Genomic DNA, 23,302 nt, shown 5'->3' on the forward strand with positions numbered 1-23,302 from the left:
GAGAGAGGCTCAAGAGGGAAGGGACAGACGTATATATACATATATGGCCAATTCACTTTGTTGTACAGCAGAAACTAACACAACATTGTAAAGCAATAATCCACCAATTAAAAAAAAAAGAGACAGAGAGAGAGAGATGAAATCTCCACCATGTATTGGGGGCCGCCCCAGCCCAGCATGTGTCCAATGTGTGAGGCCCCACCCGTAGACCATCCTGGATAAGCGCCCGCATTGCATCCAGCTGAGATCCCAGGCAGGGCGGCCACTCGCACATCTACCCTGGACCTTCTCACAAAGCCGATGAGGACACAGGACTGCAGGAAATGGACAGAGACCTTGTTGCTGAGTCAACGAAGGTGTTTTATTGCGAGGTGGGCACAGTTACAGAACACGAGTCAGAAACACCACAGTCTCCGCAAATGCAAACACAGAAGCGGGCCTCATTCTCCGATTCCTCCAGATGGAGCAGGGTCAACGGGCAGGGTGTGGGGAGTGGTCTCCAGTCCCTGCTCTGCCTTAGAGAATCAGCCATTTATTCTTGGTTAGTTTACATCTGAAGTATTTGAAGCCACTTTCGATATTTATACTTTCTCCACCATTCTAGCTGCAGGATCAAACAGGAATTACATTTCTACTACAAGGTTTGTATTTCTTTGTGGGGTAGCATAATCCCCAAAGAGCATGCAAGAGCCCCAGGTATAATATGTTTGATTATATTTCAACTCCAAGCGATGCCGCACTGAGATCGCTTCAGTAGCAAAGCAAGTGGGACTCGGCCCATTACCTGGATCCAGATGTGAAAACGAGGAAGACAGAAAATGCATTTTTAATCTAAAGATCAGGAATACACATATCAAACCATGCAGACCCATTTACTAGGTAACCCAAATGACAATAAAGAAACCCCTAGGGACAGAATTGGTTTATAAACAAGGTTAATTTCAGCCACAGAATTATATTTTCCAAAGCAATTATTTTCTTACACAATCCCCAAGGCCAAGAAAAAAGAAGGAAAGACAGACGAAAAAATAAAAGACCAGCCAACCATTCAAAATCATCTAGATCTGTGAGCCAATAGGGTGATGGCAAAGCAAAGACCGTCCAATCAGGAACCGCGGCTCAGGGCGCTCCAATCTGAAAGTTGCAGGCTTTGCATCGGGCTCAGGGCGCTTCTTGGTTCCAGCTGCTCTGCTCCGTCCTGGGGACCAGCTTGCTCCCCATCATGGTCCTTCAGCAGTTCCCGGGACACTTGAGAAGGCGGTGCATCCTTCGGCTAAAAAGTCGAGCCTGTGGAAGGACACACAGGAAAAGACCCGTCAGCCCAAGGCCAGAACCATCTGACAGCTAAACGCCCATTGAGTTAAGGGCCGAGGAAGAGCCGCACGCCTCACCTCCTCCAGCCAGGCTTCCTGCCACCTCTCTGGGAGGGTGGCTTCGTTCTTGGGAGCAGCCAGCGGCGTGGCATCTTTGAGACACCGTCGTGAGTGCATCAGGGTACCGGTCATCTCGCAGGCCACGATCTCTGTTGACAAGAACATGAGTCAATTCCCCCGCGTCTCTGGTCTGTGGAACCTTGAGGAGGAGAAGACACAACACAGCCACACAGACACACGGAGAGGAAGTGGCGGGGTGGGGGGACAGGAGACAAGAAACTCGGAAAGGATACTCTACCTGCCCCCTGTCCCTGAGGCTCCCCTGGGCAGCCGTGTGCTGACAAAAGGCGTGAAGTGCTTCCTAAGTGCGCCCAGAGGTCTGAGAGGTCGGGAGGCATCATTCCACTGCCAGGCAGGCGCCTGAGTCCAAGCTCCTCGAGGACCTCAGCCGGCCTCACCCCAGCTCTCCCAAGTGGGTCCTGCCACTGAGATGCTACATAACAGAGAGCAAACCGCAGCGCAGGTTAGAAGGGTGGGCGCCTTCCTCCTCGGCCCCAGAGGAGCAGTTCTGGAGAGGATGGGGTACAGGGCAGGAGGGGCATCAGCCGCCACCTGGGCTGCTCTTTAGCACGTTCAGTCAGCTGCCAAATCTCCACTTCCCACCAGGTGTCAAGTCTCTAAGAGCATCCCCCAGGCCGGTGTCCTCACTTTGGTTCCCGCAAAGCAGCCTCGGGCTCCGGAAGGGAATGTCTGTCACAGGCAGGCTCCCTGTCTGGGCAGCAGAGCCCAGCCTTGGAGCGAGACGGATGCCTGGCTCCACGTCTCCCACTCCTTCCCCCGCACCCCAGGCCACCCTTCTGTCCTTCTCAGCACCTGTCTCCCCAGAACACTGGGTACACCGCCATGGGGAAGAACAGGGCTGAGAACCATCGGGACCCAAAGAGCTTCCAAGAAGGCAGGGAAAGGAAGGCATTCCTGAGACACAGGCACACAAGCTGAGTCGTCAGGGGGTAGCAGCTGGCGGGTGTGGGCACACGTAATAAGGAGGGCATGGTGTCTGCAGAAAAAGTATTAATAAAACTAAGAACCAGTCTGGTCTTCACTGTGACCATGCACTCCTTGGCAACTCCAAGCAGTATGTCTGTCAAAACACAGCTTCCTACCCAGACAGATCCCCCACCCCTTGGCCTCATCCCGCCAGCATCTTTGCTTGTGCCCTCCCTCCTCCAGGACTCTGCTGCCCCCAGACCCACCTGCCACATCCCACCTACTTCCAAGCTCCCTTTAAATGCTGCCTTTTCAAGGAAGACTCTCACGATCCCCCTGGCTGGAGTCATCCCTTCCCTCTCTTAACGCTGAGGACAGTGTACCTATATCTTTCACTTGTACTATATTAAACATGTAAAAGTGTTATCTTCCCTACTGATTGCCATCAAGATGCAGTGGAAAGCGTATGGGATTTGCGATCTGGCCTGGGTTAGAAGCCCAGCCCTCGCTCTGAATTGGCTGTGTGATGTTTGTCTGGTTATTAAACTTCTGTAGTTTGTCTCCACGTCTGTACACAGGGAGACTCTCCCCTCTCTCAGAGGGCTGTGCATTCAGTTAGAAAATACACACAAAACACTGAGCCTGAGCTCGTAGACCCTCTCTAGCTATTAGTTTCTCTGCTCTCCTTGCAGTCTTTTGCTTTTGTCCCCCTTCCCCACTCCTGCAGGGCTCACTGAGATTTCATAACATGTGGAAGGTGTAGAAATGAGGAGGGTGTTGAGAATGAGGGTGTAGAACACCTACCGTACGGGCCCATTCGGAGGTTGAACGGGGTTAAATACTTGTTAGACTCTTAGCTCAGAATCTGGCACAGGAGGTAATAGAAATGGATGTGAAATAAAATAAGCTTCCGAGTTCACGAACAATTCCTTGACTCCATGAAGACTCCAGATATAGATTATCAAGATGTTCCTTCCTCTGCTTCAAAGTCCCTCCCACCCGCCCCAAATAAAAACGTCAGGGGCAAACACCTTCTGTCCTCACAGGCTTGCATCTGCCGGCCAGTCACTTCACCTCCCTGTGCCTAAGTCGCCGCTTCTGTCAAATAGGGATAGTCAGGCAGCTCCCCATACAGTTCTGAGGGAGCTTAGATAAGACACTCCCGGTAATGTTCTTAGCACGGTATCCGGCATGCATGTTCTCAATACATGATAGTTCCCTTAAGGGGGAAATGTCCATTAGTACTAACATTATGAGATTTTCTAAACACCACACCAAGCACAGAAATACGCAGTTCTGTTGGTCTAGGTCTTTATTTCCTTATGAAGCCTCCATGCCACACGAAACATACATTACATAAATGTGTATGCCTTCTCCTTGTTCATCTGTTCTTGTTCAGACCCAGTCCGGGACCCTCTGGGTTGGGGGAAATGCTTTTCTCCTGTGCAAGTCTTCCTGCTAAAGTAACCTTGCCGTTTCCGTCTCCTAACCCAACCCAGCCTGAGACACCCTTTCCTCTCCCTCTTCCAGGGACAAACTATGCCACCCCCCACAAGGATGTATGGACATGTCTACTGTTTCCCCACATAAAAACTATCAATAAATTATCTACATATCTTGACATTTCTATGCTAGATCATCTCTGCCCAGCATCTAAATACAGGGTAGAAAAAGAAGTCAAGTGCATGAAATCATATAACTTGACAGATTAGCAAGTGATCAAGCCCACCTTCATGGGTGGAGATCACACTGGGTGCTCCTTGCAGGGGTGTGAGCCAGAGTCTGGCTTCATCCTTGTCCAGGGACCAGAGTCCTGGCTTCATCGTCACCCCCTTCAATTCAGGTCACTCTGTGGCGCCCTGACCTTGGACAGTCCCCACTGCCCATCTTCCACGTTTCCAGGGAGGATGCACACAGACTGTCCTACAGCGGATGCACTTCAGAGGCACGGCCACAACCGCCCTGGCCTACTCACCCAGCGTTCAGTCTCACTCTTTACGGACACAGAGGGACACCCGGGCCAAGTCCCCATCACTCAGTGATCACCCCGCCTCCCCACCCAGCTGAGATGCAAGGAGGACACGTTGATCCGTCCCCAGCCACATCCCACTCCGGTCCTTCTGCAATGGTGCCTGGGGATGAACCAGGGCTTCATGCAGCAGACGCAGTGGGGATCCTACGATCCATGTGTGGCCAACCCACCCACCAGCCCCACAGTGGCCAATGAGTCCTGATGGAGCAGCCACCACCCAAATCCTCCTCAAACTGCCTCTCACCCTTTGGCTGCTTCAGCCAGGAGCCTGGACCCCTTCCGCTGGCAGCTGGGCACCACACACCCTTGAGAAACCTGCAGAGAGAGTCCTGGCTTCAGTGTCGCCCCCGTCAACTCAGGGCTCCATGGGCAGTCTCCTCAAAGTCTCCTCTCCTCCCCTTTCTGGGCCACCGCACTCATCAGTACCTATAAAAATGCCTCATCCCTCAGGCCTCTCCCAGGCCAACCTCCAATTTAGCTAATGAACTAACTTTAGTTTATCTCTCTGCAGGAGGGTTTTCTCCAAAAATTGTTTGGGCACAGCAGTCCAAGAATTGCTAGGTGTCTTGATGGTCATCCTCAACCAGTGACCGATGGGGCCCAGGGTGGTTTTGAGGTGCGTGATTCTGAGCTGCTCCCCAGAGCCTGTGCCCCACACAGCCAGCCCAGTGACGTCCCGCTACGGGCCGTGTCTTTCCCTGTCCTCCCACAGGTGTTTCCAATGCAGCCCCAGTCAACTGCTAGCTCTCAAATCCTTTTCTCAGGGACACTCCCGGGGAACTGAAACTCGGTAGAAAACTTCATTTTTCCAGTTCCAGTCACTTCAGCCACTTCAGCAAATGCTTCAATTCTATGTACATATAGTTCTGTGTACATATGTGATTATAAACCTATGTACATACAGCATGAGCACATATAGATCTGTGTATATATGAACATGCGTAACTATAAACTATGTATATATCAGCATGTATACATATAGATCTGTGTATATATATATATGTGTGTAACTATAAACTATGCATATATCAGCATGTGCCATATAGACCTGTGTACATATGAACATGTACACATAGACCCATGTGTACATAAATGTGCACATGTAGATCTATGTACACACATATACATATGAATCTGTGTGTATATGAACACGTGTGCATACAGGTCTATATGGATATGAACACATACATCGCACATAGATCTGTGCATATATAAACAGGCGCCCCAGGCTATGTTAATCGGATTTGTAAATAAGCAATGGTAGGTAAGCGTCTGGCTGACATTTGCGCTCCCGTGTATTTTGCATTGTGCTGGTTCTGTCTCTCCTGTAAGCTGATAGGACCCGCAAAGGCCAGGAGTGCGTCATGTCCTTCTTCGATGACTTTTCACGATTCCTGGTGTGACACTCTGCAGAGTGAATATTTAATCAGGGCCGACAGACAGGAGGCCATGGAGGTCAGGTCTATTTGTCCTCCAGGCTTGTCAAGGGTGAGAAAGCCCCTCAGAGAAGGGAACTGTGATGCTATTTTCAGTTCTTTGAAGGATGAGTCTGGAAGCCCAGAGTGGAAGCTGGCACTGAGACAGGCAGGAGTCAGGAGAGCGGAGTCAAGTGGCACCTCCCACACCCTCCGGCCAGCAGGATGGAGATGCTGAGGGCTTGAATGTGCTCTCTCCACCCGTTTCAGATTGAGAGATTCATCCAGGCCAACTGAGACTGGGGGGCTGGACAGACCAACCTCCTTCCCTAGAAGGAGAAGGAAAATCCTGGGTGTTTTTCTTGCTGGCAATCATTGTGTGTGTGTGTGTTAAGTCACTTCAGTCATGTGCAATTCTTTGTGACCCTATGGACTGTAAACTAGCAGCTCCTCTGTCCGTGGGATTCTCTAGGCAAGGATACTGGAGTGGGTTGCCATTTCCTTCTCTGGAAATCACTAGCCATCTGATTTATTAAGCACCTCAAAGTGCTCAGACAGTAAATAATCTGCCTGCCATCCAGGAGACCCAGGTCCAATCTCTGTGTCAGGAAGATCCCCTGGAGGAGGAAATGGCAACCCACTCCAGTATTCTTGCCTGGAGAATCCCATGGACAGAGGAGCCTGGTGGGCTACAGTCTCCAGTGTCACAAAGAGTCTGATACAACTGATAGGCTTTCACTTCACTTTTTCAAAGTGTATTACAGAACTGGGTGCTAACAGGGGAGAGGCCAGAACAGGGAGAGGAGGCCCTACCTGGACCCACCCTAGACCCCAGAACCAGGGAAGACTGGGGGACAATGGTCAGGGGCAGACAGAGCTAAGCACTACCACCCCGACTACAAACACCCCCCTTGCTTGGGGCTCTCACTCCTCTCCCGGCTCTACTATTTCCCTTCCTAACTAAAACAAAGGCTGGTATATCAGCCATTCCAGACCCAGAATCTTTATTAACTAGCTCTCCAAGGATGAAAGGATTCTAAAGGACCTTTCGAATCAAAGAGAGGTGAAATGACACTTGGTGTTATTTCAGAACTGAGTACTCTGTTGAATTATTTTCTAAGCCTTTAACAACCAACAATCGAGATAAGGTATTGATTAAACAGATCACTCGCATTCCCAGCTTGGCAGCTAGCAGAGGTCACTGTCACATCCTTTCAGCCCTTCCTGGCTGAGGCTGGAGCCTCAAGACCCAAGGCCACTGGAAAGCCCTACACTCAGCCCATCAAAGGGTTTCTGTGCCCCTGTAGGCAGCGGGCAGCCTGCCCACAGGATGTATTGCGCACCCGCTCCAGGAGCCTGAAAGAAGATTCCTAAGGCTTTATCTGGGGAAATCACACCAACATATGGCTTCACATAGATCCTGCTGATTGAAGAAAGTTAAATTCTGTAGCAGCTTTCTAAAAATAATTCTCTTTGAACAAAAAGTCAAGTCCTTTAAAGGGCCCAGACTGGTTTACTCTGTTTCCCTCATCACTGGGAGCTTGAAGAAACCACAACAGTGACAAGCAGAGAGGTAATTCAAGGGTAATTCATCCATGAGTGAACAATAAATAGCTGTCGCAATGGCTGGAAAGAAGGCAGAGTTATAAAGGGTGAGGAGGGATGCACGTGACAAGCAGAGACCTCTACCCAGCAAATGTGAAGGCACCCAGCAGGCTTCCTCTACCCGCTGCCCCTTCTGCAGACAAAGGCTCCCTCTGACAGCCAGACCAATTCGCGTAGCAAACAAACCATCATGCACGTGAGATGCACCAAAGACACAGCAGTCAGAGCAATTGGGTCTCAGGGAAGGTCCAGATGAGCTGGCCACTCTACAAGGATTCGGCACACTCTTGATGGGACAAAACTGCTAACTTTCACACCTGAGAAACACAATGCCCGTGTGAGGTTTAATTACCTCGAGAGCTACAAATCTGCTGAAAGAGAACCGTGGCAAAAGGGGAAAAGGAAACACATTTCCAACAGGGCTTATTTACTCTCTGGGCTCTCTGCATGCATGCTTTGTGGCCATCGCAGCCTGAGGATGGACCGCATGTTGCCAACAATTTTACCCACAAGAAGAAAAACGTGGGCACTTCCTTAAGAGTCACGTGAAAAATATGCCATACTATCCCAAACTGTGCTCAAGTTTGCACCGAACTTTTCATTGGCCATTTAAACTGTAGGGAAGTTCCCATTTAAACATAAGCCCTTGGTAGTCCTGTTAACGGAGAAGGCAATGGCAAGCCACTCCAGTACTCTTGCCTAGAAAATCCCATGGATGGAGGAGCCTGGTAGGCTGCAGTCCATGGGGTCACTAAGAGTCGGACACAACTGAGCAACTTCACTTTCACTTTTCACTTTCATGCATTGGAGAAGGAAATGGCAACCCACTCCAGTGTTCTTGCCTGGAGAATCCCAGGGACAGAGGAGCCTGGTGGGCTTCCATCTACGGGGTCACACAGAGTCGGACACGACTGAAGTGACTTAGCAGTAGCAGCAGCAGCAGCAGTCCTGTTAATGATGAAAGTAGCTGGGCATGGGATTCCCAGATGGTGCAGTTGTAAAGAATCCACCTGCAATGCAGGAGATGTAGATTTGATCCCTGGGCCAGGAAGATCCCCGGAGGAGGAAATGGCAACCCACTGAAGGATTCTTGCCTGGAAAACCCCATGGACGGAGGAGCCTGGCAGGCTGCAGTCAATGGGGTTGCAGAGTAAGACATGACTGAGAGACTGAGCACAAATGAGAGGCTTATTTGAAGTCAGCTCTAATTCTGCCTTGTGTCTAATCTGAAGGCAGTTTAACGTCTCACTACCCTAGTTAGAGAGCAATTCTTTGCCTTCACTCCTAAACTGCACCTGTCCTCAACAGTCTCTGGGTATTATGGATCAGGAATGGGCACAGAGTGTTTTTATTAATTGTGTGGAGTGTTTTTATGATGCTGATAGCCAGTGCCTCAAAGAAGCCAAAACACTATTTGAACATTTTATACAGTCTTGACTTAAACAACTAGAACATAAACTCCCTGAAGGCTGAGGCTTCTTATGCATTTTCCTTTTGTCTCCTGAGACCTGGTAGGGAGCTGGACATTGAGTTAAGGTGATTATATTTCCTAATTTAAAAAAAAAAAAACTCAACAATTAATGTAACAGGGCATATCTTTCATTTCCCCTGTGCTATACGTAGGTCCTGGTTATCTATTTTATGTATGTGTATGTGTCAATCCTAACCTCCTAATTTATCCTTCCTCCTAACCTTTCCCTTTGGTAACCACAAGTTTATCTTCTAAGTCTGTGAGTCTGTTTCTGTTTTGTAAATAAGTTCATTTGTATCATCTTTATAGATTCCACACATAAGGGATGTCACATTATATTTCTTCTTCTCTGATTTACTGCACTCAGTATGACAATCTCTAGGTCTATCCATGTTGCTGCAAATGGCATCATTTCATTCTTTTTTATGGCTGAGTAATAGTCCATTGTGGGCTTCCTCAGTGGCTCAGCAGTAAAGAATCTGCCTGCAACACAGGAGATGCGGGTTTGATCCCTGGAGCAGGAAGATCCCCTGGAGAAGGAAATGGCAACTCACTCCAGTATTCTTGCCTGGGAAATCCCATGGACAGAGGAGCCTGGTGGGCCACAGTCCATGGGGTCGCAAAAGAGTCAGACATGACTTAGTGATTAAAAAACAACAACAATACTCCATTGTCTGTATGTACCATATCTTTTCCACTCCTCTGTTGATAAGAGATTGAAGTTGCTTCCATGTCTTGGCTATGTAAATAGTGATGCAATGAACACTGGAGTGCATGTATCTTTCTAAATTATGGTCTCCTCTGGATACATGCCCAGGAGTGGGATTGCAGGGTCATATGGTGGATCTATTTTTAGGTTTATAAGAAACCTTCACATTGTTCTCCATAGCGGCTGCACCAATTTACATGCCCATCAACAGCATAGTAGGTTTCCCTTTTCTCCACATCCTCTCCAGTCTGTATTGTTTGTAGGCTTTTTAATGATGGACATTCTGACTAGTGAGAGGTTGTACCTCATTGTAGTTTTGACTTGCATTTCTCTAATGATTAGCAATGTCAAGCATCTTGTCCTGTGGTTTTTGGCCATCTGTGTGTCTTCTGTAATCAGAGCTATCTTGCAGTGCTGCCAGACTTGGGTTAGGCATCCCTCAGTCTCCCAAGGGTAGGTCCCAGAGAAATGTCCCTAATGAGGATGGTCCCAACAAGCCTTCTCCCAAAGGGCTCCCCATTTTTTCTCACTTATATCTCTCCCACTTCTCCCTATAACCCACCGATTAGAGACACAGACTGAGAAGGAGATCGTCAATGTCAGAAAGTCACATGTGCAGCCCCCTAAAGTCAATACTACAAAGACTCTACCCCATCACAGCAGAAAGAGGCCCTCGGAAGCGGCTGTGGCTGCCCCTGGGCAAGGCAGGGAGAAGACCCAGGAGTGTTCAGTCTTCTAAGCCAGATCCCTTCCCTCTTGGTCCTTGCATACCACAGCTTCCGAGATACAGAAGTAGACGTGCCTCCTCAGGAATTCTAGAAGTGGAGCTAGCTGACTTGCCTCGGAGAGGTACCCAGGAAACAAGAGGGAATTCTACCCATTATTGAGGTTCTAGTGACACATCCGGAACTTACCTAGATAATGTAACCTTAGTCCATTCTCAGTTTTGATTGCCTCATCATACTGAAAGGGAATAACAAATGTCTTAACAGCACAGGACACCTTGTATCCAGATGTGATGCTCATGCAATTGCTCTAATCCACAGATGAGAAAGACTTCTATGCTGTTGCCCAACGAAGGTTATTAAGGTCAGCTCCCAAAACGGGTTCAAGTGAGTTTCTGCCTCCAAGTCTACACCAGTAAATTTCCGATCTATCAATCTTTCCAAAGCTGTGACCCAGAGGAATCAAGTTGCCAGGAAGGAAATGAATACAAACACAGTTCACATTTGTCTGTGTGTGGTCCACCCAGATGCAAACAGATTACTCAACCAGAGTAAACACACAAGGTGCCAGTACCAAACCCAAATAGTGACAGGGCCAATTATTACTTGGCTCATCATCCTGACTTTGAAATGTCACTGATGCTGGAGAAATGCTCTGTCTATAAAAGCTCCACAGAATAGGAATCACACCACTATGCCTGGCATTCCCATGGATGCCCAGAGCAGGAGGTGACGTGGAAGAGGCCATGTGCTACAGTATGAGCAAACCTGTCAGTGGCTGGATTCTGAAGAAGAAATCTTTCATTTAATCCAGAAGCCACAAACTCAGGTTAACTCCAAGGCCTTGGAAGTGATACAGAAAACAAAAAGGGGTGGGAGGGGCTTATAAAACCCATGGTCACCTGACTCCATTTCACTGGTCACTGGCCATGGCAGGATTAGGGTCAGGAGATGCTTCATTTTTCAAAAGAAGCCAGAAATCTATATTACTTATGGGAAGCTTCCTCAAATTAAAATGTTGGCCATTACAAAATATCTTAAATCCCATGCAGTCAGACAAGACATATGGAGAGGTCAGCTTTGGTTTCTAAATTGCCAAAATTCCTAGGTTTCCTCTACAGATAAAATTATAGATGTAGAGTCAAACTGCGATGCACAGTGTAAACATATTTATAACCAAGGTTTCTTTAAACCCTAAATTTTACTGATGTGCACACAGAGACCCAGAGCAAAAGGCAGTGTGGTCACGTCCGTGCTGGTGGGAGGCAAAGTCAAAATCGAAAGGTTTCCTGGTTCCTGCCCAGAAAACTTTTCCATGAAGCTCTAGTTCATCTTTTAGGATTTGAAAGAACTCAACTGGAATTCCATCACCTCCACTAGCTTTGTTCGCAGTGATGCTTTCTAAGGCCCATTTGACTTTGCATTCCAGGATGTCAGGCTCTAGGTGAGTGATCACACCATCATGGTTATCTGGGTCATGAGGAACCTTTTTATATAGTTCTTTTATGTATTCTTCCCTCCTCTTCTTAATATCTTCTGCTTCTCTCCATTCCATTTCTGTCCTTTATTGAGCCCATCTTTGCATGAAATGTTCCCTTGGTATCTAATTTTCTTGAATAGATCTCCAGTCTTTCCCATTCTATTGTTTTCCTCTATTTCTTTGCATTGATCACTGAGGAAGGCTTTCTTTGCTCTCTTTGATATTCTCTGTAATTCTGCATTCAAATGGGTATATCTTTCCTTTTCTCCTTTGCCTTTCACTTCTCTTCTTTTCACAGCTATTTGTAAGGCCTTCTCAGACAACCATTTTGCCTTTTTGCATTTCTCTTTTTTTCCTGGGGATGGTCTTGATCACTGCCTCCTGTACAATGTCACAAACCTCTGTCCATAGTTCTTCAGGCACTCTGTCTATCATATCTAATCCCTTGAATCTATTTCTCACTTCCACTGTATAATCGTAAGGGATCTGATTTAGGTCATACCTGAATGGTCTAGTGGTTTTCCCTACTTTCTTCAATTTAAGTTTGACTTTGGCAATAAAGAGTTCATGATCTGAGCCACAGTCAGCTCCTGGTCTCGTTTTTGCTAACTGTATAGAGCGTCTCTATCTTTGGCTGCAAAGAATATAATCAATCTGATTTCAGTGTTGGCCATCCACATGTAGAGCCTTCTCTTGTGTTGTTGGAAGAGGGTGTTTGCGTTCTCTTGGCAAAACTCTGTTACATTCTCCCCTGCTTCATTTTGTACTCCAAGGCCAAATTTGCCTGTTACTCCAGGAATATCTTGAGTTCCTACTTTTGCATTCCAGTCTCCTATAATGAAAAGGACATCTTTTTTGGGTGTTAGTTCTAGAAGGTCTGGTAGATCTTCCTAGAATCATTCAACTTCAGCTTCTTCACCATTACTGGTTGGGGCATAGACTTGGATTACTGTGATACTGAATGGTTTGCCTTGGAACCAAAGAGAGATCATTCTGTCATTTTTGAATTTGTACCCAAGCACTGCATTTTGGACTGTTTTGTTGACTATGATGGCTACTCCATTTCTTCTAAGGGATTCTTGCCCACAGTAATAGATATAATGGTCATCTGAGTTGAATTCACCCATTCCAGTCCATTTTAGTTCACTGATTCTTAAAATGCTGATGTTCACTCTTGCCATCTCCTGTTTGACCACTTCCAATTGACCTTGATTCATGGACCTAACATTCCAGGTTCCCAAACAATATTCTTCTTTACAGCATCAGACTTTACTTCTGTCACCAGTCACATCCACACTTGTGCATTGTTTTCAGTTTGGCTCCATCTCTTCATTCTTTCTGGTGTTATTTCTCCACTCTTCTCTAGTACCATACTGGGTACCTACCGATCTGGGGAGTTCATCTTTCAGTGTTATATCTTTTTGCCTTTTCATACTGTTCATGGGCTTCTCAAGGCAAGAATACTGAAGTGGTTTGCCATTGACTTCTCCAGTGGACCACGTTTTGTCAGAACCCTCCACCATGATCCTTCTTGAGTGGTCCTTCATGGCATGGCTCATAGTTTCACTGAGTTAGACAAGGTTGTGGTCCATGTGATCACTTTGATTAGTTTTCTGTGATTGTGGTTTTCATTCTGTCTGCCCTCTGATGGAGAAGGATTAGAGGCTTATGGAAGCTTCCGGATGGGAGAGTGACTGTGGGGGAAAGGGTCTTATTCTGATGGGCAGGGCCATGCTCAGTAAACATTTAATCCAATTTTCTGTTGATTGGTGGGGCTGTGTTCCCTCCCTGTTGTTTGACCTGAGGCCAACTATGGTGGAGGTGATGAAGATAATGGCGACCTCCTTCGAAAGGTCCCATGCAGGCACTGCTGAACTCAGTGCCCCTGACCCTGCAGCAGACCACCACCAACCCACACCTCCAATGAAGACTCCTGGACACTCACAGCTCACAGGCAAGTCTGGGTCAGTCTCTTCTGGGGTCACTGCTCCTTTCTCCTGGGTCCTGGGTTCTGTTTGTGCCCTCCAAGAGTCTGTTTCTCCGGTCCTGTGTAAGTTCTGGCAGCTCTATGGTGGGGTTAATGGCGACCTCCTCCAAGAGGGCTTATGCCATACCCAGGTCTGCTGCACCCAGAGCCCCTGTCCCTGTGGCAGGCCACTGCTGATCTGTACCTCCACAGGAGACACGCAAACCCTCAAAGGCAGGTCTGGCTTAGTCTCTGTGGGGTCTCCTGGTGCACACAAGGTTTTGTTTGAGCCCTCTGAGCATCTCTGGCAGGTATGGAGTTTGATTCTAAACACAATTTTGCCCCTCCTACCATCTTCTGGGGCTTCTCCTTTGCCCTTGGACGTGGGGTATCTTTCTTTGGTGGGTCCAGCATTCTCCTGTTGATGGCTGTTCAGCAGGGAGTTGTAATTTTGGAGTTCTCACAGGAGAAGATGAGCGAACAAACCAATAGCCTGCTGCTATTTTGTGGTTGTTAATGACTGATGAAGTTGATATGACCCTGTCTTAATTTACTGATTAAAAGGGAAAGAGACAAGAAGAAAAGACTTTCTCTCATATAAAATTCAAAAGATAATTTATACTTTTCAACAAAACCCAAAAGATCGACTAATTTTCTTTTTTTTTAAAGAAAGAAACCTACATAGGGGGAATTCCCTGGTGGTCCAGTGGTTAAGAATCTGCCTTGCAATGCAGGGGACATGGGTTCAATATCAGGTCAGGAAACTAAGATCCCACATACCATGGAGCAACTAGTCCATGTGGCCAGTGAAAGATCCTGATGATGCAACAAAGATCTCGAGTGCAGCAACTAAGACCTACACAGTCAAATAAACAAATATTTTTAAAAAATGTACATGGTGTATTGAAAAAAGAGTAAATGGAAATAAATTTGAGGAGGCTCCCTTTCTTTTTTATTAATTCAGGAATGGAAATATCTCAAAATATGAGGAGGGACAATGCTGAGCCTCGGGAAAAAGATTGAGTTTCAAGTGATCAATAAATAAAACAGATAAAAGTAAAAACAAACAAGAAACAAAAAAATCTACATGAAATGCCCTGCACTCTGATTCATTGTTTAAAATTAGAGCTAGATTTTCTTTTTGTGTGACAGTCTTGAAACCAAGGGTCATCAGGGTCACCAACAGTACCGCTTGATGTCTTCAAGGGCAGAATGTTACTTAGGTAGACAAACACAATTATCCGAAGTCACTGTGTGGGTAAATAGGGCTTAGGATATCAATACTGCCAAGGTAAAACATTCAGGAAACCAATATTATCTTCCACAAAAGCACAACTGCATGCAAATGTTTGGAATCCAAGGTAAGAGTCAGTATCAGTATTGTGATGACTCAGCAACATTGATGGCCCTGAAGCGTGAATTTCCCTCCAATGTAGGCCCGAAAGGGGGCCCTATGTGTGCATCGCCCTCTTTCTTTCATCTGCACTTCCTCTGCTTTGTTCTTGTCTGTTCTTCACATCTTGCCTCCTGTTAGGACCTGATGGTCTAGAACCCCACTCCTCTCTCAGGTTCCCATCTCAGTTCCAAGGTTCCACGCTGAGATGAACCTCTTCAGAACGTCTATGTGAAGTACGCTCAGAATCGCCACTGGCCAAGCCTCTGAGAACATCCTTCTTTCATAAAGTTCCCTCCTCTGCTTCCTCAAGCTTCTCGCTTGTTTAAAGACTTAATGAATGCTCTCAGGGTTAAACATTGACACTAACTGTTCAGGACCATTCATCCAATAAATGGTCATCTTGGGTGGCCTCTGTCATCTCTAAGTAGACTTTTATCTTTAAAAGTGCAGAAATAGCAACAGTCATGACTTTAAGTACTCAAGGCTTACCTCAAATCATCTTCTCTCTCTACAGAAACCTGATTCTATCAAAGACAGCTAATCTCTCCTTGGAAGTACGGTCTTTTGTCCCAGTTTATTTTCACTAGTATTAAATATGTATTATTACCTCCTAAACCACATTTTAAGCTCTTCGAGAGATCAAGCACTGTTGGCATTTGGAAACGCTTTCCCCAGTAAAGACCTTCTAGAATGTCCTGTACTTAGTAGGTGTCATTGTAATAACTTGTCTGATGAAATTAGGCCTGAATTCATGTCTGGTCATCACTTGAAAACACTTCACCTTTTGAAGACTCTTCTTGGTGCTCTCAAAGGAGAACGGGGGAATGAACTCATTACTAGACTGGGCAACATGAAAAGCCAAGTAGGATCTTCTTGGTGTTACATGTTTGTTACACAACTGGAAGGTGAAGCTGATGAGATATCACATCCATCCAGGTGGGTGGATCCATTGGGACCCCATGAGGATGTTAACACATGAGCTGGGCAGATGGGAGTAGACATTTCCATCTGAGGCAATAGGTGAGAAGGAACCTACCACATCACAGGGCCCATTTGTCTGCTCACAAACAGGGTAAATGAAAAAAATTATTTATACATGTTCTTTAGACCTTAAAGAGCTTCCCAGGTGGCTCAGGGGTAAAGAATCTACCTGCCATGCAGAGACATGGGTTCAGTCTCTGGGTTGGGAAGATGCTCTGGAGAAGGAAGCTGCAACTCCAGTATTCTTGCCTGGGAAATCCCACGGACAGAGAAGCCTGGTGAGCTACAATCCATGGGATCACAAAGAGTCAGACACGACTGTGCAACTAAGCACACACAGAGAGCTTGAAAGACTCCATTCTTCACACCCCTTTGGGGTTCTGGAAAAGAGTATGCCCATTTTCGCAAGTGAAGTAGAGTAACTCAGTGATAATCCCAGATCCCTTAGAGATGTAAGCTCTGTCTCTTAAGCTCAGACAATGAAATGTTTAGGCCAAAGATTTAAAGATAAATATACTTTGGCAGGTTTATCTGTCCCTAATCACAGTATAAGAGCTAATGACAATGATGCTTACTGTCATTATCTAGACACAGCTTCACTGAATGAGGCTATTTATGTTTTCCTAAACACAGATTATGATTGAGATATTCAGTAGTGATGTAACAATGATTTCCTAGGCTAAAACAGATATAAATAGCACAACAATACCGTTTAGGTAAGGTTTGCTTTTTTTTCCCCCTAAAGTGGACCTGTTTATTTAAACAATTATCTCTGGGTTTTTTTTTTTTTGTTTTTAACATATTTATTTGCTGACTTATTTATTTATTTGCTGCATCTGGACTTAGTTGCAGCATTCAGCATCTTTCACTGAGGCACTCAACCTCTCTAGTCACGATGTGCAGGCTTCAATACTTGCAGCGCACAGGCTTAGTTGCTCTATGGCATCTGGGATCAGACTTTCCCAGTCAAGGATGGAACCTGAGTCCCCTGCACTGCAAGTTGGATTCTTAACCACCGGACCACCAGGGAAATCCCTATCTTTCTTTGCATTTAGTCTAACAATATACACAGCAATAGCAAAAGACATTCAAACACTTAGCCCCACTGAGTTCAGTTCAGTTCAGTTCAGTCACTCAGTCATGTCCGACTCTTTGAGAACCCATGAATCACAGCACGCCAGGCCTCCCTGTCCATCACCAACTCCTGGAGTTCACTCAAACTCACGTGCATTGAGTTGGTGATGCCATCCAGCCATCTCATCCTCTGTCGTTCCCTTCTCCTACTGCCCCCAGTCCCTCCCAGCATCAGAGTCTTTTCCAGTGAGTCAGTTCTTTGTACCAGGTGGCCAAGGTATTGGGGTTTCAGCTTCATCATCAGTCCTTCCAATGAACACCCAAGATTGATCTCCTTTAGAATGGACTGGTTGGATCTCCTTGCAGTCCACGGGACTCTCAAGAGTCTTCTCCAACACCACAGTTCAAATGCATCAATTCTTTGGCGATCGGCTTTCTTCACAGTCCAACTCTCACATCCATACATGACCACTGGAAAAACCAGAGCCTTGACTAGACGGACCTTGGTTGGTAAAGTAATGTCTCTGCTTTTTAATATGCTGTCTAGGTTGGTCATAACTTTCCTTCCAAGGAGTAAGCGTCTTTTAATTTCATGGCTGCAATCAGCATCCGCAGTGATTTTGGAGCCCCCAAAAATAAAGTCTGACACTGTTTCCACTGTTTATCCATCTATATCCCATGAAGTGACAGGACCAGATGCCATGATCTTAGTTTTCTGAATATTGAGCTTTAAGCCAACTTTTTCACTCTCCTTTTTCACTTTCATTAAGAGGCTTTTTAGTTCTTATTCACTTTCTGCCATAAGGGTGGTGTCATCTGCATATCCGAGGTTATTGATATTTCTCCCGGCAATCTTGAGTCCAGCTTGTGCTTCTTCCAGCCCAGCATTCCTCATGATGTACTCTGCATAGAAGTTAAATAAGCAGCGTGACAACATACAGCCTTGACATACTCATTTTCCTATTTGGAACCAGTCTGCTGTTCCCTATTAGATGCCCTATTTACAAATCTAACACTGCAAGGAGTCACTTACTCACGACAAGTGTGATCACACGCAAACCTGAGTAGGCCTCCTGCTAAGTTTCCTGTTTCTGTGTGTATGCATGTCAGTTTATGTCTACATGTGTCTGTGCTTTGAGTGCAGCTCTTTGCTCGAGATCATCTACCCAGCATCATGAGAGTCTCACTCCATGTGGCCTTTCTTCATATTTAAGTCTTCACTTTCTCAAGCATACAACACTCCTGACTGCCACACAACTCAGCACAAAACATCCCCCCTTTCCCTTTCCAGATATCCTGGTTCCTCTTCTTAGCATGGTTTTGGCAAAAAGGGTAAAACAGGCAGCCTAGACACAGGACCTATTTTGTGAACCCTCTTATAGTTTATTTCTAATTTAGAAAATCATTCTAAATAAGTTAAGCAGTCACTCTGTGTTACTCTAAGGTTTATCCTTCAGCCTCCCATAGTGACTCACAGATACTACACTATTTTTAAAGGACTTGGAATTACTTAAATCCCAACCTATTTCAGAACTTTCTGAGGAGTGGGACGGAGGTCCATGAGGGAGGGGATGTACGTAACACACAGTTCATTCACTTCACTGTCCAGCTGAAATGAACAAACATTGTAAAGCAATCATACTCCAATAACAATAGATAAATAAAATAAAACTTAAAATTCCCCATGGGGGAAAAAACTTGTAAACAAAATATTTTCTTTATACACATACACCACACGCAAGCACACACAGTATTTAAGGGCCCAGAGGAACTACACTATATTAGATCATCTGACTTTTTTTTTTTCTAGCAAATTACAGTAAAATAGGTGTTACTGCCTGGGATAGACAGGCAATAGGCACCCAGTACACACTGCCTCCATCACCAGACTGTGAAGAACAGTGAAGCGCCTGTTCCATACACCAGAGCCCCAGGGCTTCTGAGCTGAAGAGCAAAGTGAGGTGCAGAACTGAGGAACACGTTCCAATGTCTAGTGACACTCATTTCCACCAGGCTAAGGAGGCTGCAAAACCACAGTTCTGAGCTTGTCAACCAAAACAAACAGAACCACAACATCATGGCTTGAGAAATTGAAAAGGGAGATGGCTCAAAGGCGGCAAGAGATGATTAAAGGGGAAAATTCTACTAATACTATCATGAGATCCAAATGAGACCCGCTGGATCATTGAAAAAGCAAGAGAGTTCCAGAAAAACATCTACTTCTGCTTTATCGACTATGCCAAAACCTTTGACTGTGTGGATCACCACAAGCTGTGGAAAATTCTTAAAGAGATGGGAATACCAAACCACCTGACCTGCCTCTTGAGAAATCTGTATGCAGGTCAGGAAGCAACAGTTAGAACTGGACATGGAATAACACACTGGTTCCAAATAGGGAAAGGAGTAAGTCAAGACTATATTTTGTCACCCTGCTTATTTAACCTATATGCAGAGTACATCATGAGGAAGGCTGGGCTGGATGAAGCACAAGCTGGAATCAAGATTGCCGGGAGAAATATCAATAACCTCAGATATGCAGATGACACCACCCTTATGGCAGAAAGTGAAGAAGAACTAAAGAGCCTCTTGATGAAAGTGAAAGAGAAGAGTGAAAAAGTTGGCTTAAAGCTCAACATTCAGAAAATTAAGATCACGTCATCTAGTCCCATCACTTCATGGCAAATAGATGGGGAAACAGTAGAAACAGTGAGACACTTTATTTTGGGGGGCTCCAAAATCACTGCAGATGGTGATTGCAGCCATGAAATTAAAAGACACTTACTCCTTGGAAGAAAAGTTATAACCAACCTAGACAGCATATTAAAAAGCAAAGCTGTTACTTTGCCAGCAAAGGTCCATCTAGTCAAAGCTATGGTTTTTTCCAGTGGTCATGTATGGATGTGAGAGTTGGACTATAAAGAAAGCTGAGAGCCGAAGAATTGATGCTTTTGAACTGTGGTATTGGAGAAGACTCTTGAGAGTCCCTTGGACTGCAAGGAGCTCCAATGAGTCCATCCTAAAGGAGATAAGTCCTGAGTGTTCATCAGAAGGACTGATGCTGACGCTGAAACTCCAATACTTTGGCCACCTGATGCAAAGAAACGACTCATTTGAAAAGACCCTGATGCTGGGAAAGATTGAAGGCAGAAGGAAAAGGGGATGACAGAGGATGAGCTGGTTGTATGGGATCACCGACTCAGTGGGCATGAGTTTGAGTAAATTCCAGGAGTTGGCAGTGGACAGGGAGGCCAGGCGTGCTGCAGTCTATGGGGTCGCAAAGAGTCAGACACGACTGAGCAACTAAACTGAACTGACTTAGTGGTTGCCCAAAGAGCTCTGATGAGCTTACGTTTCCAGAGGATGAGAATCAGCAAAGGAAGCATAGATGATGTGCAGGACACACCGGGTTAGAAAGGCTGATAAAGAACAAAACAGTATTCAGAAAAATGTAAAGAAACTCAAGCAACTTTTTCTTATAAGAGTCCTACTTATTCACTCAAAGTGAAAAGGAAAACAAAGCTAGGGCCACTTCAGCTACCTATAGCAGAACAAATGTTCACAGCAGACAAGGAGCAGAACAAGTCTTTTGCTGTCCTTTTCTCTAACAAGATGGTTTTCAAACAAAAAGTGTCAAGCATGGCAAAGAGAAAACTTACTATTTAGTTATATACCAGCAGACTGATCATTTACTAAGTCACTCCCACATGCCAGGAATTGCTCAATCTTTGTAACTTCTGCAACCTTTGGAGAAGACAACAACATGGTCTTTACCTGCATGAAACCTGCACACTGGTGACATGAATACTGAAAGGAAACTGGAAGCTTCTTTGATACAAGCACAGAGAACCTCCAAGGTTAGCAAGAGAGTTATCCATTACTCCTCTGCCAACTGTGGAATATGGAAGATTCGCTTTACTGATGGAGGTATCAGATTGCTTTACAATGTCTAAGAGATGAGAAGGAGATAGTCATGAACCACTTGACTGAGCTTGAGACTCTAGAAACCCTAGAATACTGAAAGGCTTTATAGGATAATCGTAGAACACTCAGGAAATCTCATTCATTAACAATTTTTATAAGAATGTTAAAAGCTGTGAAAGTATTAAATGCCATTTTGAAACAAGTCTAAAACTACAGAGAGAGAATCCGGAAGACGGAGATGTGGGATTACAGCAGTCTTGCAGTCAAGGTCCTTGTGAGCACATCTTAAAGTACAGTGTGCCGGAGCATGACCGTGTGATCGTGTGCATCTTTTCCCAAGTCGTTAGGTTCTCAGTTTGAACTTGACCTTGGTGGGAGTTTTGACAGCGTGGAAACCGGCAAGTGCTACAAATGAAAGATTTTCATCCTTCTTTTTCTTTCCTCATCTCGCTTCTTCCCTTTCTTCCTCTTTTTTTCTTGAGAGCCAGTAGTTAAACATTAGCCAGGACACCAATGCCTTGACGTAATACACTGTGACTTCTACAGAACTGTGTTTCTCAGTGGGTTTACTGGGTGTGTATTGTTTCAGATGCCAGCAACTGTGTGGGGCGGGGGGGAGGGAGGGTGGCAGACATCTGTCCAAAGGCCGATTACCACCCCGACAAGCAGGGGCTGAGAGTTTTTACAGACAGATTGAGCCCAGGTTCAATCCCTGGGTTGGGAAAATCCCTAAAGGAGGAAATGGCAACCCACTCCAGTACTCTTGCCTGGAGAATTCCATGGACAGAGAAGCCTGGCAGGGATCCCAAAGAGCAGAGGACAAGACTGAGTGATTCACTTTCACTTTCAGCTGAAAGGGTAGAACATTTTATTTCAGTGTTATTTTAATTTGCGCCATCAGATTACAAATGACATTTTTGTAAGTTATTGGCAATTTGCTTTCTTTCTTCTATGAACAGCCTGTTCATAGACTTTGCCCACTTTTGATTTTTATATCATTTGGTGTGATCATACTAATTATATTAACTTTTGTCCTGCCCTGTGTTATATATACTTTTTCCCAAGTTTACTTTTGATCTTTAAATTCTGTCTCTCGTATCTTTTGTTAAACACTTTGTGTTGACCCATATGTCTTTCTTTCCCCTGTAACTCCTGGTTTTGTTGTTTTACCTAAGCAGTACCTTCCCCCACCCAGGTGCTACGGTCTATAAGTTCATGTTTTCCCCAAAGTTTGTATGTTGAGATCCTAATGCCCAGTGTGATGGCCCGAGGAGGTGGAGCCTTGGGGAAGTGACCAAGTCTATAAAACCAGGAGAAATAAATTCTGCTGTTTATGAACCAACCAGTCCATGGTATTTTGTTATAGGAGCCAGTACAGACCAAGACACCCAGGCTTCAAGGAAAGTCATATCATCAGGTAACTAGACCATGCTCTATCCCCAAAGCTTCATCTCGGTTCCAACTCAGCCACTCTGGATGCCAATCTGCTCGAAGAATCTGTCATCCCAATTATAAATTGGAGGGGGGCAGCCAGGAACACAGGTATAGAGTAATTTTGATGAGAAAGCATTTAACCCTATGCTGTGAAATTCACTGGTGATCATTGTCCGTCTCCATCTTGAAATGCTCAGTTGTCATTTGGTTATGTTACTTCATCCAGCGCTTTCACAGACAGAGGGTAAGAACAGGTGGCAGCTGGAGACTGCATGTCTTCTGTCTGGCTGGTGAGTGAAATCTCAGTGGTCTCCTAGCATTTCATGGCCTTCTAGCTTCACTGGTCTCAGGTTACTGCTGGTCTGGTTCACTTCCCAAACTGGAAAATATATTCTTTCTCTCTTGAATCTTGGAAAAATGTCTTTGTCTCCTTGTGCTTCCAGAATTTCACCAGGAGATAGAGATTGTACATATATTCCATACATTCTTCTACCTACACACAGCCCTACGTATGTGTAGACTTTACTTGTACATAGTACTAAATATATATATAAAATACACACACCCATATGTATTCATCGATGTGTTCACATGAGTGTATATATTAATGTGTGTATAAACGTGTAGATATATGTTAGCATGAACATATACATGTGTGGAAATATGTAGGGATGTGTATACACAAACTGTTGTTTCTTTCATGAAACTAGCCTGGACATGATCATATTTTTCA

General features: G+C 45.4%; 1 long non-coding RNA gene across 1 annotated transcript in view; it reads right to left on the reverse strand.

Annotated features, from left to right (window-relative positions):
- Positions 1-354: 354 nt before the first annotated feature.
- Positions 355-23,302, reverse strand: part of LOC129547558 (uncharacterized) — a 201,513-nt gene continuing 178,565 nt past the window's right edge. The window contains exons 2-4 of the long non-coding RNA XR_016036248.1: positions 1,672-1,866; positions 1,392-1,522; positions 355-1,287 (exon numbers count right to left, since the gene is read on the reverse strand). This is a non-coding gene — a long non-coding RNA (uncharacterized LOC129547558). The remainder of the gene's footprint in view (positions 1,288-1,391; positions 1,523-1,671; positions 1,867-23,302) is intronic.

Source organism: Moschus berezovskii, chromosome 24 (assembly GCF_049115385.1).
Source record: "Moschus berezovskii isolate FMDL1 chromosome 24, NW_MosBer_1.0, whole genome shotgun sequence".
In the NCBI taxonomy this organism is placed as follows: domain Eukaryota; kingdom Metazoa; phylum Chordata; class Mammalia; order Artiodactyla; family Moschidae; genus Moschus; species Moschus berezovskii.